This window comes from Anomaloglossus baeobatrachus, unplaced genomic scaffold (genome assembly GCF_048569485.1).
Source record: "Anomaloglossus baeobatrachus isolate aAnoBae1 unplaced genomic scaffold, aAnoBae1.hap1 Scaffold_2994, whole genome shotgun sequence".
NCBI classification, from domain to species: Eukaryota; Metazoa; Chordata; class Amphibia; order Anura; family Aromobatidae; genus Anomaloglossus; species Anomaloglossus baeobatrachus.
In genome coordinates this window covers 1-12278 of record NW_027442426.1, presented here as the reverse complement: position 1 = coordinate 12278, position 12278 = coordinate 1, and the positions used below count along the sequence as shown (strand labels likewise).

The 12278-nt window shown below is 46.4% G+C and overlaps 8 non-coding genes across 8 annotated transcripts; all 8 read right to left on the bottom strand.

Moving 5' to 3' along the window:
• Positions 1–66: 66 nt before the first annotated feature.
• LOC142268244 (U2 spliceosomal RNA) lies at positions 67–257 on the bottom strand. Its single transcript, XR_012733995.1, has one exon. It is a non-coding gene; the product is annotated as a U2 spliceosomal RNA (small nuclear RNA).
• Positions 258–1644: 1387 nt separating this feature from the next.
• On the bottom strand, positions 1645–1835 carry LOC142268232 (U2 spliceosomal RNA). The gene has a single exon (XR_012733988.1). It is a non-coding gene; the product is annotated as a U2 spliceosomal RNA (small nuclear RNA).
• A 1387-nt stretch (positions 1836–3222) lies between these two features.
• LOC142268220 (U2 spliceosomal RNA) lies at positions 3223–3413 on the bottom strand. Its single transcript, XR_012733977.1, has one exon. It is a non-coding gene; the product is annotated as a U2 spliceosomal RNA (small nuclear RNA).
• A 1387-nt stretch (positions 3414–4800) lies between these two features.
• On the bottom strand, positions 4801–4991 carry LOC142268290 (U2 spliceosomal RNA). Its single transcript, XR_012734036.1, has one exon. It is a non-coding gene; the product is annotated as a U2 spliceosomal RNA (small nuclear RNA).
• A 1387-nt stretch (positions 4992–6378) lies between these two features.
• On the bottom strand, positions 6379–6569 carry LOC142268277 (U2 spliceosomal RNA). The gene has a single exon (XR_012734025.1). It is a non-coding gene; the product is annotated as a U2 spliceosomal RNA (small nuclear RNA).
• A 1387-nt stretch (positions 6570–7956) lies between these two features.
• On the bottom strand, positions 7957–8147 carry LOC142268265 (U2 spliceosomal RNA). The gene has a single exon (XR_012734014.1). It is a non-coding gene; the product is annotated as a U2 spliceosomal RNA (small nuclear RNA).
• A 1388-nt stretch (positions 8148–9535) lies between these two features.
• LOC142268253 (U2 spliceosomal RNA) lies at positions 9536–9726 on the bottom strand. The gene has a single exon (XR_012734003.1). It is a non-coding gene; the product is annotated as a U2 spliceosomal RNA (small nuclear RNA).
• A 1388-nt stretch (positions 9727–11114) lies between these two features.
• Positions 11115–11305, bottom strand: LOC142268214 (U2 spliceosomal RNA). The gene has a single exon (XR_012733971.1). It is a non-coding gene; the product is annotated as a U2 spliceosomal RNA (small nuclear RNA).
• Between the last annotated feature and the right edge of the window lie 973 nt (positions 11306–12278).

Genomic DNA, 12278 nt, shown 5'->3' with positions numbered 1-12278 from the left:
CAATTCATTAAATCGGGCTAATATGAATCAGGTGAATTGAGTTCTGCTTTTGGAAACTGGGTTAAGAAGGGGTGCACCGTTCCTGGAGGTACTGCAATACCAGGTCAATGCGTGGAGTGGACAGAGCAAGCTCTTTTTCCATCTCCCTGTTCTAAAAATCCATTTAATATATGGTCCCCAGATAGGGGACGTATCAGATATTAAACTGATAAGAACAGATACTACACTTGATCTTAGCCAAAAGGCCGAGAAGCGATAACCAGAATTGGTTTGGGCCTCGAGTGGCACCCTGGCCTATGCCGGACACATCTTAGGGAGAGAGAGCGAGAGGGAGACAAACCCACGCCTACACAAGACATTTTGTCACCCAAGCCAACCCTTGAAAAGGCTGCTTTGCAGAGCCAAAACAAGAAGAATGGTGCGTTTTGCAGCCGCCGCCCACTGCAATGAATCTGAATAACTCCTCCTTTAGGGCGCAAGCAACTCCCCTCCCCCTTGCAGTCTTTCCAATTCACGATACAAAAAGACGGACAGGACAGGTTGCCTGACTTTCCGTCACTGCCACCCTTTGCCATCCTTACCCGTAGAAAGCCCTTTCATCATCCCCAAACCCTAATCTTTTCCCTTTCCTTCCCAGCCCCCAAACCCTGCCCTCTGTACCTTTCTCACCACCCGCTTCCCTTCTCCTGTCATCCCCCTACCACCCGGGAAAAAAAGAGATTGCCCCCTCCTTCCACTAGCCCACCCTCCCACCCAAAGAACAACTTCTTCTGCGCAGCTTGTTTTCTAGGCAGCAGCGCTATTGTGATGTCATCGGGGGGCATTGTGACAAGCCGCCAGTGTTCCGTCTCTTCATGTTGTGCACAGTTCAAACGGAAAATACATCAACAGGCAGACTACAGAAAAGCTTACTATCAAAGGTTAGAGGGGGGCTTTCTCAGAGGGCTTTTTACAGTTTTTCTATTCCCAATTAGCCGTTTAAGTGTACTTATTGAAAGTAGTAATTCTTTCATAGGCCGCCCTTTCTTAGTATTTGACGTTCCTTATATTGCGGTATGAGGCTTCGCAGTAGGTTGCAAACATTCATCACCCATGACTGTCCCCAATTGAGCTCAGAAGCTCAATGTCTATCATGACCTCTCTTTTAGAATGTCCAAGAGCAAGCAAACTATTCCTCCAGGAGAGGGCGCCAACAGACTACTAAAGAGATCATCATTACTCAAAGAAAACCCCAAAAACCAATGCATGATAGGAATAAACAGGTAACTTTCTTTGGAGTGGAAGCGGAGAGATCGCACCAGATGCCAATTCTAGATGTTATCACACCTGTGGTCACTGCAGCAGCAGGTGAATCCACTTTGTCCAAAAGGGATCTATTCCATTCAATTGCAAATGATCTAGATAAGACAGAGAACTGCAGCACGGGGACATAGCCGAGTTGGTCAGGTTGAGTGGTGATGAGTTTGCTATTTGGATGAATAAAGAAAGTCAAAAGTGTGAAAGATAAAAAACAAAAGGAGGAAGTGTGAAAAGTGAATGGGCCAAATTGAGGTGCATATGAAGACGTATGCTTTCTTCCAATTCATTAAATCGGGCTAATATGAATCAGGTGAATTGAGTTCTGCTTTTGGAAACTGGGTTAAGAAGGGGTGCACCGTTCCTGGAGGTACTGCAATACCAGGTCAATGCGTGGAGTGGACAGAGCAAGCTCTTTTTCCATCTCCCTGTTCTAAAAATCCATTTAATATATGGTCCCCAGATAGGGGACGTATCAGATATTAAACTGATAAGAACAGATACTACACTTGATCTTAGCCAAAAGGCCGAGAAGCGATAACCAGAATTGGTTTGGGCCTCGAGTGGCACCCTGGCCTATGCCGGACACATCTTAGGGAGAGAGAGCGAGAGGGAGACAAACCCACGCCTACACAAGACATTTTGTCACCCAAGCCAACCCTTGAAAAGGCTGCTTTGCAGAGCCAAAACAAGAAGAATGGTGCGTTTTGCAGCCGCCGCCCACTGCAATGAATCTGAATAACTCCTCCTTTAGGGCGCAAGCAACTCCCCTCCCCCTTGCAGTCTTTCCAATTCACGATACAAAAAGACGGACAGGACAGGTTGCCTGACTTTCCGTCACTGCCACCCTTTGCCATCCTTACCCGTAGAAAGCCCTTTCATCATCCCCAAACCCTAATCTTTTCCCTTTCCTTCCCAGCCCCCAAACCCTGCCCTCTGTACCTTTCTCACCACCCGCTTCCCTTCTCCTGTCATCCCCCTACCACCCGGGAAAAAAAGAGATTGCCCCCTCCTTCCACTAGCCCACCCTCCCACCCAAAGAACAACTTCTTCTGCGCAGCTTGTTTTCTAGGCAGCAGCGCTATTGTGATGTCATCGGGGGGCATTGTGACAAGCCGCCAGTGTTCCGTCTCTTCATGTTGTGCACAGTTCAAACGGAAAATACATCAACAGGCAGACTACAGAAAAGCTTACTATCAAAGGTTAGAGGGGGGCTTTCTCAGAGGGCTTTTTACAGTTTTTCTATTCCCAATTAGCCGTTTAAGTGTACTTATTGAAAGTAGTAATTCTTTCATAGGCCGCCCTTTCTTAGTATTTGACGTTCCTTATATTGCGGTATGAGGCTTCGCAGTAGGTTGCAAACATTCATCACCCATGACTGTCCCCAATTGAGCTCAGAAGCTCAATGTCTATCATGACCTCTCTTTTAGAATGTCCAAGAGCAAGCAAACTATTCCTCCAGGAGAGGGCGCCAACAGACTACTAAAGAGATCATCATTACTCAAAGAAAACCCCAAAAACCAATGCATGATAGGAATAAACAGGTAACTTTCTTTGGAGTGGAAGCGGAGAGATCGCACCAGATGCCAATTCTAGATGTTATCACACCTGTGGTCACTGCAGCAGCAGGTGAATCCACTTTGTCCAAAAGGGATCTATTCCATTCAATTGCAAATGATCTAGATAAGACAGAGAACTGCAGCACGGGGACATAGCCGAGTTGGTCAGGTTGAGTGGTGATGAGTTTGCTATTTGGATGAATAAAGAAAGTCAAAAGTGTGAAAGATAAAAAACAAAAGGAGGAAGTGTGAAAAGTGAATGGGCCAAATTGAGGTGCATATGAAGACGTATGCTTTCTTCCAATTCATTAAATCGGGCTAATATGAATCAGGTGAATTGAGTTCTGCTTTTGGAAACTGGGTTAAGAAGGGGTGCACCGTTCCTGGAGGTACTGCAATACCAGGTCAATGCGTGGAGTGGACAGAGCAAGCTCTTTTTCCATCTCCCTGTTCTAAAAATCCATTTAATATATGGTCCCCAGATAGGGGACGTATCAGATATTAAACTGATAAGAACAGATACTACACTTGATCTTAGCCAAAAGGCCGAGAAGCGATAACCAGAATTGGTTTGGGCCTCGAGTGGCACCCTGGCCTATGCCGGACACATCTTAGGGAGAGAGAGCGAGAGGGAGACAAACCCACGCCTACACAAGACATTTTGTCACCCAAGCCAACCCTTGAAAAGGCTGCTTTGCAGAGCCAAAACAAGAAGAATGGTGCGTTTTGCAGCCGCCGCCCACTGCAATGAATCTGAATAACTCCTCCTTTAGGGCGCAAGCAACTCCCCTCCCCCTTGCAGTCTTTCCAATTCACGATACAAAAAGACGGACAGGACAGGTTGCCTGACTTTCCGTCACTGCCACCCTTTGCCATCCTTACCCGTAGAAAGCCCTTTCATCATCCCCAAACCCTAATCTTTTCCCTTTCCTTCCCAGCCCCCAAACCCTGCCCTCTGTACCTTTCTCACCACCCGCTTCCCTTCTCCTGTCATCCCCCTACCACCCGGGAAAAAAAGAGATTGCCCCCTCCTTCCACTAGCCCACCCTCCCACCCAAAGAACAACTTCTTCTGCGCAGCTTGTTTTCTAGGCAGCAGCGCTATTGTGATGTCATCGGGGGGCATTGTGACAAGCCGCCAGTGTTCCGTCTCTTCATGTTGTGCACAGTTCAAACGGAAAATACATCAACAGGCAGACTACAGAAAAGCTTACTATCAAAGGTTAGAGGGGGGCTTTCTCAGAGGGCTTTTTACAGTTTTTCTATTCCCAATTAGCCGTTTAAGTGTACTTATTGAAAGTAGTAATTCTTTCATAGGCCGCCCTTTCTTAGTATTTGACGTTCCTTATATTGCGGTATGAGGCTTCGCAGTAGGTTGCAAACATTCATCACCCATGACTGTCCCCAATTGAGCTCAGAAGCTCAATGTCTATCATGACCTCTCTTTTAGAATGTCCAAGAGCAAGCAAACTATTCCTCCAGGAGAGGGCGCCAACAGACTACTAAAGAGATCATCATTACTCAAAGAAAACCCCAAAAACCAATGCATGATAGGAATAAACAGGTAACTTTCTTTGGAGTGGAAGCGGAGAGATCGCACCAGATGCCAATTCTAGATGTTATCACACCTGTGGTCACTGCAGCAGCAGGTGAATCCACTTTGTCCAAAAGGGATCTATTCCATTCAATTGCAAATGATCTAGATAAGACAGAGAACTGCAGCACGGGGACATAGCCGAGTTGGTCAGGTTGAGTGGTGATGAGTTTGCTATTTGGATGAATAAAGAAAGTCAAAAGTGTGAAAGATAAAAAACAAAAGGAGGAAGTGTGAAAAGTGAATGGGCCAAATTGAGGTGCATATGAAGACGTATGCTTTCTTCCAATTCATTAAATCGGGCTAATATGAATCAGGTGAATTGAGTTCTGCTTTTGGAAACTGGGTTAAGAAGGGGTGCACCGTTCCTGGAGGTACTGCAATACCAGGTCAATGCGTGGAGTGGACAGAGCAAGCTCTTTTTCCATCTCCCTGTTCTAAAAATCCATTTAATATATGGTCCCCAGATAGGGGACGTATCAGATATTAAACTGATAAGAACAGATACTACACTTGATCTTAGCCAAAAGGCCGAGAAGCGATAACCAGAATTGGTTTGGGCCTCGAGTGGCACCCTGGCCTATGCCGGACACATCTTAGGGAGAGAGAGCGAGAGGGAGACAAACCCACGCCTACACAAGACATTTTGTCACCCAAGCCAACCCTTGAAAAGGCTGCTTTGCAGAGCCAAAACAAGAAGAATGGTGCGTTTTGCAGCCGCCGCCCACTGCAATGAATCTGAATAACTCCTCCTTTAGGGCGCAAGCAACTCCCCTCCCCCTTGCAGTCTTTCCAATTCACGATACAAAAAGACGGACAGGACAGGTTGCCTGACTTTCCGTCACTGCCACCCTTTGCCATCCTTACCCGTAGAAAGCCCTTTCATCATCCCCAAACCCTAATCTTTTCCCTTTCCTTCCCAGCCCCCAAACCCTGCCCTCTGTACCTTTCTCACCACCCGCTTCCCTTCTCCTGTCATCCCCCTACCACCCGGGAAAAAAAGAGATTGCCCCCTCCTTCCACTAGCCCACCCTCCCACCCAAAGAACAACTTCTTCTGCGCAGCTTGTTTTCTAGGCAGCAGCGCTATTGTGATGTCATCGGGGGGCATTGTGACAAGCCGCCAGTGTTCCGTCTCTTCATGTTGTGCACAGTTCAAACGGAAAATACATCAACAGGCAGACTACAGAAAAGCTTACTATCAAAGGTTAGAGGGGGGCTTTCTCAGAGGGCTTTTTACAGTTTTTCTATTCCCAATTAGCCGTTTAAGTGTACTTATTGAAAGTAGTAATTCTTTCATAGGCCGCCCTTTCTTAGTATTTGACGTTCCTTATATTGCGGTATGAGGCTTCGCAGTAGGTTGCAAACATTCATCACCCATGACTGTCCCCAATTGAGCTCAGAAGCTCAATGTCTATCATGACCTCTCTTTTAGAATGTCCAAGAGCAAGCAAACTATTCCTCCAGGAGAGGGCGCCAACAGACTACTAAAGAGATCATCATTACTCAAAGAAAACCCCAAAAACCAATGCATGATAGGAATAAACAGGTAACTTTCTTTGGAGTGGAAGCGGAGAGATCGCACCAGATGCCAATTCTAGATGTTATCACACCTGTGGTCACTGCAGCAGCAGGTGAATCCACTTTGTCCAAAAGGGATCTATTCCATTCAATTGCAAATGATCTAGATAAGACAGAGAACTGCAGCACGGGGACATAGCCGAGTTGGTCAGGTTGAGTGGTGATGAGTTTGCTATTTGGATGAATAAAGAAAGTCAAAAGTGTGAAAGATAAAAAACAAAAGGAGGAAGTGTGAAAAGTGAATGGGCCAAATTGAGGTGCATATGAAGACGTATGCTTTCTTCCAATTCATTAAATCGGGCTAATATGAATCAGGTGAATTGAGTTCTGCTTTTGGAAACTGGGTTAAGAAGGGGTGCACCGTTCCTGGAGGTACTGCAATACCAGGTCAATGCGTGGAGTGGACAGAGCAAGCTCTTTTTCCATCTCCCTGTTCTAAAAATCCATTTAATATATGGTCCCCAGATAGGGGACGTATCAGATATTAAACTGATAAGAACAGATACTACACTTGATCTTAGCCAAAAGGCCGAGAAGCGATAACCAGAATTGGTTTGGGCCTCGAGTGGCACCCTGGCCTATGCCGGACACATCTTAGGGAGAGAGAGCGAGAGGGAGACAAACCCACGCCTACACAAGACATTTTGTCACCCAAGCCAACCCTTGAAAAGGCTGCTTTGCAGAGCCAAAACAAGAAGAATGGTGCGTTTTGCAGCCGCCGCCCACTGCAATGAATCTGAATAACTCCTCCTTTAGGGCGCAAGCAACTCCCCTCCCCCTTGCAGTCTTTCCAATTCACGATACAAAAAGACGGACAGGACAGGTTGCCTGACTTTCCGTCACTGCCACCCTTTGCCATCCTTACCCGTAGAAAGCCCTTTCATCATCCCCAAACCCTAATCTTTTCCCTTTCCTTCCCAGCCCCCAAACCCTGCCCTCTGTACCTTTCTCACCACCCGCTTCCCTTCTCCTGTCATCCCCCTACCACCCGGGAAAAAAAGAGATTGCCCCCTCCTTCCACTAGCCCACCCTCCCACCCAAAGAACAACTTCTTCTGCGCAGCTTGTTTTCTAGGCAGCAGCGCTATTGTGATGTCATCGGGGGGCATTGTGACAAGCCGCCAGTGTTCCGTCTCTTCATGTTGTGCACAGTTCAAACGGAAAATACATCAACAGGCAGACTACAGAAAAGCTTACTATCAAAGGTTAGAGGGGGGCTTTCTCAGAGGGCTTTTTACAGTTTTTCTATTCCCAATTAGCCGTTTAAGTGTACTTATTGAAAGTAGTAATTCTTTCATAGGCCGCCCTTTCTTAGTATTTGACGTTCCTTATATTGCGGTATGAGGCTTCGCAGTAGGTTGCAAACATTCATCACCCATGACTGTCCCCAATTGAGCTCAGAAGCTCAATGTCTATCATGACCTCTCTTTTAGAATGTCCAAGAGCAAGCAAACTATTCCTCCAGGAGAGGGCGCCAACAGACTACTAAAGAGATCATCATTACTCAAAGAAAACCCCAAAAACCAATGCATGATAGGAATAAACAGGTAACTTTCTTTGGAGTGGAAGCGGAGAGATCGCACCAGATGCCAATTCTAGATGTTATCACACCTGTGGTCACTGCAGCAGCAGGTGAATCCACTTTGTCCAAAAGGGATCTATTCCATTCAATTGCAAATGATCTAGATAAGACAGAGAACTGCAGCACGGGGACATAGCCGAGTTGGTCAGGTTGAGTGGTGATGAGTTTGCTATTTGGATGAATAAAGAAAGTCAAAAGTGTGAAAGATAAAAAACAAAAGGAGGAAGTGTGAAAAGTGAATGGGCCAAATTGAGGTGCATATGAAGACGTATGCTTTCTTCCAATTCATTAAATCGGGCTAATATGAATCAGGTGAATTGAGTTCTGCTTTTGGAAACTGGGTTAAGAAGGGGTGCACCGTTCCTGGAGGTACTGCAATACCAGGTCAATGCGTGGAGTGGACAGAGCAAGCTCTTTTTCCATCTCCCTGTTCTAAAAATCCATTTAATATATGGTCCCCAGATAGGGGACGTATCAGATATTAAACTGATAAGAACAGATACTACACTTGATCTTAGCCAAAAGGCCGAGAAGCGATAACCAGAATTGGTTTGGGCCTCGAGTGGCACCCTGGCCTATGCCGGACACATCTTAGGGAGAGAGAGCGAGAGGGAGACAAACCCACGCCTACACAAGACATTTTGTCACCCAAGCCAACCCTTGAAAAGGCTGCTTTGCAGAGCCAAAACAAGAAGAATGGTGCGTTTTGCAGCCGCCGCCCACTGCAATGAATCTGAATAACTCCTCCTTTAGGGCGCAAGCAACTCCCCTCCCCCTTGCAGTCTTTCCAATTCACGATACAAAAAGACGGACAGGACAGGTTGCCTGACTTTCCGTCACTGCCACCCTTTGCCATCCTTACCCGTAGAAAGCCCTTTCATCATCCCCAAACCCTAATCTTTTCCCTTTCCTTCCCAGCCCCCAAAACCCTGCCCTCTGTACCTTTCTCACCACCCGCTTCCCTTCTCCTGTCATCCCCCTACCACCCGGGAAAAAAAGAGATTGCCCCCTCCTTCCACTAGCCCACCCTCCCACCCAAAGAACAACTTCTTCTGCGCAGCTTGTTTTCTAGGCAGCAGCGCTATTGTGATGTCATCGGGGGGCATTGTGACAAGCCGCCAGTGTTCCGTCTCTTCATGTTGTGCACAGTTCAAACGGAAAATACATCAACAGGCAGACTACAGAAAAGCTTACTATCAAAGGTTAGAGGGGGGCTTTCTCAGAGGGCTTTTTACAGTTTTTCTATTCCCAATTAGCCGTTTAAGTGTACTTATTGAAAGTAGTAATTCTTTCATAGGCCGCCCTTTCTTAGTATTTGACGTTCCTTATATTGCGGTATGAGGCTTCGCAGTAGGTTGCAAACATTCATCACCCATGACTGTCCCCAATTGAGCTCAGAAGCTCAATGTCTATCATGACCTCTCTTTTAGAATGTCCAAGAGCAAGCAAACTATTCCTCCAGGAGAGGGCGCCAACAGACTACTAAAGAGATCATCATTACTCAAAGAAAACCCCAAAAACCAATGCATGATAGGAATAAACAGGTAACTTTCTTTGGAGTGGAAGCGGAGAGATCGCACCAGATGCCAATTCTAGATGTTATCACACCTGTGGTCACTGCAGCAGCAGGTGAATCCACTTTGTCCAAAAGGGATCTATTCCATTCAATTGCAAATGATCTAGATAAGACAGAGAACTGCAGCACGGGGACATAGCCGAGTTGGTCAGGTTGAGTGGTGATGAGTTTGCTATTTGGATGAATAAAGAAAGTCAAAAGTGTGAAAGATAAAAAACAAAAGGAGGAAGTGTGAAAAGTGAATGGGCCAAATTGAGGTGCATATGAAGACGTATGCTTTCTTCCAATTCATTAAATCGGGCTAATATGAATCAGGTGAATTGAGTTCTGCTTTTGGAAACTGGGTTAAGAAGGGGTGCACCGTTCCTGGAGGTACTGCAATACCAGGTCAATGCGTGGAGTGGACAGAGCAAGCTCTTTTTCCATCTCCCTGTTCTAAAAATCCATTTAATATATGGTCCCCAGATAGGGGACGTATCAGATATTAAACTGATAAGAACAGATACTACACTTGATCTTAGCCAAAAGGCCGAGAAGCGATAACCAGAATTGGTTTGGGCCTCGAGTGGCACCCTGGCCTATGCCGGACACATCTTAGGGAGAGAGAGCGAGAGGGAGACAAACCCACGCCTACACAAGACATTTTGTCACCCAAGCCAACCCTTGAAAAGGCTGCTTTGCAGAGCCAAAAACAAGAAGAATGGTGCGTTTTGCAGCCGCCGCCCACTGCAATGAATCTGAATAACTCCTCCTTTAGGGCGCAAGCAACTCCCCTCCCCCTTGCAGTCTTTCCAATTCACGATACAAAAAGACGGACAGGACAGGTTGCCTGACTTTCCGTCACTGCCACCCTTTGCCATCCTTACCCGTAGAAAGCCCTTTCATCATCCCCAAACCCTAATCTTTTCCCTTTCCTTCCCAGCCCCCAAACCCTGCCCTCTGTACCTTTCTCACCACCCGCTTCCCTTCTCCTGTCATCCCCCTACCACCCGGGAAAAAAAGAGATTGCCCCCTCCTTCCACTAGCCCACCCTCCCACCCAAAGAACAACTTCTTCTGCGCAGCTTGTTTTCTAGGCAGCAGCGCTATTGTGATGTCATCGGGGGGCATTGTGACAAGCCGCCAGTGTTCCGTCTCTTCATGTTGTGCACAGTTCAAACGGAAAATACATCAACAGGCAGACTACAGAAAAGCTTACTATCAAAGGTTAGAGGGGGGCTTTCTCAGAGGGCTTTTTTACAGTTTTTCTATTCCCAATTAGCCGTTTAAGTGTACTTATTGAAAGTAGTAATTCTTTCATAGGCCGCCCTTTCTTAGTATTTGACGTTCCTTATATTGCGGTATGAGGCTTCGCAGTAGGTTGCAAACATTCATCACCCATGACTGTCCCCAATTGAGCTCAGAAGCTCAATGTCTATCATGACCTCTCTTTTAGAATGTCCAAGAGCAAGCAAACTATTCCTCCAGGAGAGGGCGCCAACAGACTACTAAAGAGATCATCATTACTCAAAGAAAACCCAAAAACCAATGCATGATAGGAATAAACAGGTAACTTTCTTTGGAGTGGAAGCGGAGAGATCGCACCAGATGCCAATTCTAGATGTTATCACACCTGTGGTCACTGCAGCAGCAGGTGAATCCACTTTGTCCAAAAGGGATCTATTCCATTCAATTGCAAATGATCTAGATAAGACAGAGAACTGCAGCACGGGGACATAGCCGAGTTGGTCAGGTTGAGTGGTGATGAGTTTGCTATTTGGATGAATAAAGAAAGTCAAAAGTGTGAAAGATAAAAAACAAAAGGAGGAAGTGTGAAAAGTGAATGGGCCAAATTGAGGTGCATATGAAGACGTATGCTTTCTTCCAATTCATTAAATCGGGCTAATATGAATCAGGTGAATTGAGTTCTGCTTTTGGAAACTGGGTTAAGAAGGGGTGCACCGTTCCTGGAGGTACTGCAATACCAGGTCAATGCGTGGAGTGGACAGAGCAAGCTCTTTTTCCATCTCCCTGTTCTAAAAATCCATTTAATATATGGTCCCCAGATAGGGGACGTATCAGATATTAAACTGATAAGAACAGATACTACACTTGATCTTAGCCAAAAGGCCGAGAAGCGATAACCAGAATTGGTTTGGGCCTCGAGTGGCACCCTGGCCTATGCCGGACACATCTTAGGGAGAGAGAGCGAGAGGGAGACAAACCCACGCCTACACAAGACATTTTGTCACCCAAGCCAACCCTTGAAAAGGCTGCTTTGCAGAGCCAAAACAAGAAGAATGGTGCGTTTTGCAGCCGCCGCCCACTGCAATGAATCTGAATAACTCCTCCTTTAGGGCGCAAGCAACTCCCCTCCCCCTTGCAGTCTTTCCAATTCACGATACAAAAAGACGGACAGGACAGGTTGCCTGACTTTCCGTCACTGCCACCCTTTGCCATCCTTACCCGTAGAAAGCCCTTTCATCATCCCCAAACCCTAATCTTTTCCCTTTCCTTCCCAGCCCCCAAACCCTGCCCTCTGTACCTTTCTCACCACCCCGCTTCCCTTCTCCTGTCATCCCCCTACCACCCGGGAAAAAAAGAGATTGCCCCCTCCTTCCACTAGCCCACCCTCCCACCCAAAGAACAACTTCTTCTGCGCAGCTTGTTTTCTAGGCAGCAGCGCTATTGTGATGTCATCGGGGGGCATTGTGACAAGCCGCCAGTGTTCCGTCTCTTCATGTTGTGCACAGTTCAAACGGAAAATACATCAACAGGCAGACTACAGAAAAGCTTACTATCAAAGGTTAGAGGGGGGCTTTCTCAGAGGGCTTTTTACAGTTTTTCTATTCCCAATTAGCCGTTTAAGTGTACTTATTGAAAGTAGTAATTCTTTCATAGGCCGCCCTTTCTTAGTATTTGACGTTCCTTATATTGCGGTATGAGGCTTCGCAGTAGGTTGCAAACATTCATCACCCATGACTGTCCCCAATTGAGCTCAGAAGCTCAATGTCTATCATGACCTCTCTTTTAGAATGTCCAAGAGCAAGCAAACTATTCCTCCAGGAGAGGGCGCCAACAGACTACTAAAGAGATCATCATTACTCAAAGAAAA